We start from the raw sequence: 4,622 nt of genomic DNA on the forward strand, positions 1-4,622 counted from the left end.
GTTCAACTCCCTATAATCAATACACATTCTCATCGTGCCATCTTTCTTCTTTACAAATAGAATAGGTGCACCCCAAGGCGACACACTAGGCCGAATAAACCCCTTATCAAGGAGTTCCTGAAGCTGCTCCTTCAACTCCTTCAACTCCGTCGGTGCCATAAGATACGGTGGAATAGAAATGGGCTGAGTGCCCAGAACCAAATCAATACCAAAGTCAATATTGTCCGGTGGCATGACCGGCAGGTCTGCAGGAAATACATCCGAAAAGTCCCTTACTATTGGAACAGAATCAATACTATGAATCTTTGCACTGACGTCCCTCACAAAGCCAAGTATGAAAGACAATCTTTCCCAACCATCCACTGGGCTTTTAGAAATGAAATCACCTTGCTGGGAACAAAATCAGTCAAACCTCGCCACTCAATTCGTGGCATACCCGGCATAGCCAACGTCACTATCTTAGCATGTCAGTCCACTATAGCACGACACGGAGATAACCAATCCATGCTCAATATCACATCAAAGTCTACTATACAAATCAACAAAAGGTCCACTAAGGTCTCAAGACCCCCAATAGTCACCACACATGACCGATATACGCGGTCCACAATAATAGTATCACCCACCGGAGTAGATACACGAATAGATAAAATAAGAGACTCACGGGACACATCCAAATAACGAGCAAAATATGATGACACATATGAAAAAGTGGAACCAGGATAAAATAACATAGAGGCATCTTTGTGGCAAACTGAAACAATACATGTAATCACGACATCTGAAGTAATAGCATCGGGTCTAGCTGGGAGTGCATAGAAATGGTCCTGACCACCACCGGATTAACCTCCCCCTCTGGGACGAGCCTTAGCTGACTGACCCCTACCCCTAGCTACCTGAGAAGGTGGTGAAGTAACTGGAGCTGAAGTCGAGTGCTGAATCCTCTACTGGGATGGACCCCCAAGATGACGAGGACACTGCCTCTTCATATGCCCAAACTCTGCACACTCATAACAAATCCTTGGTGCGGGGGACCGGGACTGAAGGGAACCCCTAGCACCGGGATGACTAGCAAAAGAACCTGGTATGGAAGAGCCCTGAACTAATGGAGCATGGTACGAACTCTGGGCTGGAAGGGCATTGAGTGATGAATGACCCTGATGAGAACTGTGAGAACCATGGCCCGATGATGCCTCACGATGAACTGGGCGAGCTGATTAAGCATGTCTGAATGGACGGTCTCTGCCGTGCTGAAACTAGCCTCTCAAAGGAGCGTCACCAAAACTACCAAATCCCCAAGACCTCTTAGCCTCCCTTTCATCTCGCTCCTGGCGACGAACTGACTCAATCTCTCGGGAAATATCAACAACCTGCTCAAAAGTAGCACCTGACACCCTCTCTCTGGTCATGGGTGATGGATATAAATTATTCATGTAATTTCATATGTGAAAAATAAGTTTTTAAAATAAAATATGAATAATAATATCCTATCCCTGCATATTTTCTAACAATTCTTGTAGGAAAAAGAAATTATGAAAAAGACAAGAGAATGAAGCAAAGCCACAGTTGCACACATCATCGTCATATTTGCAAATATGGAATATACATATGGGCTTATGAAAAGAGACAATTAGAGATGAAAAGGAGTATAGTTGCATATATGGAATCCATATTTACAAAGGTCACATTCGCATACATGGAACCTACATTTGCAAGTCTAAGTCATGAAGTCGAGAATGGAAGCAAAAGAGTCATATATGCATGCGTGGAATCTATATTTGCAAAGGTCACATTCGCACACATGGAACTTACATATGCAAGACTAACTCATGAAATCAAGAGTGAAGCACAAGTGCCATATTTTGCATAGATTGAATCTACGTACGCAAAGGTCACTTTGCATACATGGATTTCACATTCGCAAAAGTGGAACATGACAAAAGCTACTCATCTTTTCCTATAAATAGAAAGCTCTCTTTGTATAAGGATATCCAATCTTTGTAAAACAAGAACTAGTCTTGATCATCTTTCTTTGTAGTAAAAATATTTTCTTAGTCTGTTAAATATTTCTAGTCTTCTAAATATCTTTTTTAGCTTTTCTTACTCCATAATGGAGTAATTTCTTTTGTTGGGATAATTGATGAAGCTTGATATATTTATAATATTATCTTATATTCTTGGCTTGAAACTTTTTATTTACATTTCATATTGTGCTGAAATAATGGTTTTTAATTACTCTATCATCACATCTACATATTTTATCTCTAAGTTATTCATATAGTAATTTTTTAATTCTCGCGGAGCAAAATTAATATATAAGAACTGATGAATAAAATAGTAGTGTGAAAGTAATTTTTTAGTAAACTATTATTTCAAGTCAGTAATCTTGCTTGCCTCAGTTTTAATTCTCACGGAGAAATTATTGTAGGCAAGTTTATTGATCCTTGGTAAAAATATTCTCATGAAGTTTTTACTTTCTTTTAGCACAATTAAAGCAAGAAAAATATTTAAACGTCACTAGCCTTAAATTGATTAATTAACATAATTCTCACGGAGTGTTATTAATTGATTATTTCTTAGTGAGCAAAATATAATTATATTAGAAATAAGCAATTATTCTTTAGAGAAATAAATGTAGAAAATGAGATTTTATTATAGTAATATTATCAAGTGAATTCAATGATTCCCAACTCCTTTTAAATTATAAATCTTCCAAAAATATTTGTTTTGTTTAAGTATATAACAAGTTTTAAACCTCACTCACTTTTTATCAATTTGATTTTCTCAAATAGTAGTTAAAATATTACAAATCTGTGGCATAGATTATCCAGTCTCTGTGGGACAATATCTTAAACTATATTAGAATTTGACAGAGTACGAGCAAGAAATTCCAATACATATTGGCCTCGTCGAATTGCTAAAAATTTTCAGGGCGAGTAAAGTCTATTTTTTTTTGTGTTCGTTAATTTGAGAATTTTATTATTATTATTATTATTATTATTATTATTATTATTATTATTATTATTATTATTATTATTATTTATTATTATTATTATTATTATTATTAAGTACTTCCTACTACTTCTATCATTAGTTTTCCTTTAGTATATTTAGTATAATATTACTAGTACTTTTATCTACAAATAATATTTTAACATTATCTCTAATTACTATTATTTACTAGTACTAGCTTTACTTATACTTAATATATATTATCGTATTTTTTTCTAACTATTTTTGTTATCTTTAAAAATTTCTTTAGTTATTTTATTAACTACTAGTACTGCTTTAGAAACTATTGTTATTTTTTTTCCTGTTTAAAATTTTAAGTAGTCTATGACCCGTTCTTCTACAAAAAAGTTGGCTAGTTACGATCCAGAAATTGAAAAATCTCTTCGATTGTGCAGGAAAGGAAAAATATCATCTGCTCAAAGCATAGCTCGTGAAGGAATGGAGAATCAAGGAGTAGAAGATATTCAACCACCAGTCCATGTGGAGGATCAGTTTGATGAAGTACCACCAAGGCTAGCAAATAGAATCCTAAGGGATTATGCTAGACCTGACCGCTTCAATTGTGAATCTAGTGTCAGAAAACCTCCAGTGGCAACCAACAACTTTGAAATCAGGACTGGCCTGATTCAAACAATTCAACAGTCTTGCATCTTCACTGGAGACGCAAGTGAAGATCCACACAGTCATTTAATTGACTTTCTGGAACTTGTTGAAACAACTAAGTATAATGGAGTACCTCCTGAAGTTATCAAGTTAAGGCTATTTCCTTTTTCTTTAAAAGGAGATGCCAAGACTTGGTTGCGAAGTTTGCCACAGGGTTCTATTACCACATGGGACCAAAAGATTCAGAAATTTTTAAATAAATATTTTTTCCCTGCTAAAACCACAAAGTTAAGACAAGACATCTCTAATTTCTTGCAGACTGACACTGAGTCAGTTTATCAGGCTTGGGAAAGATTAAAAGTAATGTTAAGAAAATGTCCACACCATGATATTCCTGAACACATGCAACTGTATATTTTTTATCATGGGTTAAAACCGTCGGCTAGAAATGTGATTGATACAGCTACAGGAGGTTTTGTAATGGGAATGTCACGACCCAAATCCGGACCCGGTCGTGATGGCGCCTCTCGTGAAGATAAGGTCAGCCGACACTTCCCCTTTTTCCAATTATTAACAGTTAAGCATTAAGAAATATTCGAAACATCATATAATAATCCAAAGTAGCAGATAATGTCATAAATAGCGGAAGAACAACCCAACACAGCCCGATATTAGGGTGTCACTAGTCATGAGCATCTATAAAACCTAATACAAGTCTGAAAAATCCACAAACTATTACAAATGTCTGATAAGAGATGAAAAATATAAAGAGGGAGAAACACGGGAGTGCGGACATCAAGCAGCTACCTCATGGACTCCGATATCTGCCGGGATCTTTCAACTCGTACTGGCAGGATCTGCAACGCCTGAATCTGCACACAGGGGTATAAGGAGTAAAGTGAGTACTCCAACTCAGTGAGTAACATATGTAAATAAAGACTGAAAACAAGAAATCACGTAAAACACAAAGACTTCTATAATGAAGCAGTAAAACCATTTAAAATTCA

General features: G+C 36.0%; 1 non-coding gene across 1 annotated transcript; it reads right to left on the bottom strand.

Annotated features, from left to right (window-relative positions):
* Positions 1-3,900: 3,900 nt before the first annotated feature.
* LOC142175048 (small nucleolar RNA R71) lies at positions 3,901-4,007 on the bottom strand. The gene has a single exon (XR_012704238.1). It is a non-coding gene; the product is annotated as a small nucleolar RNA R71 (small nucleolar RNA).
* Between the last annotated feature and the right edge of the window lie 615 nt (positions 4,008-4,622).

This window comes from Nicotiana tabacum, chromosome 20 (genome assembly GCF_000715075.1).
Source record: "Nicotiana tabacum cultivar K326 chromosome 20, ASM71507v2, whole genome shotgun sequence".
NCBI classification, from domain to species: Eukaryota; Viridiplantae; Streptophyta; class Magnoliopsida; order Solanales; family Solanaceae; genus Nicotiana; species Nicotiana tabacum.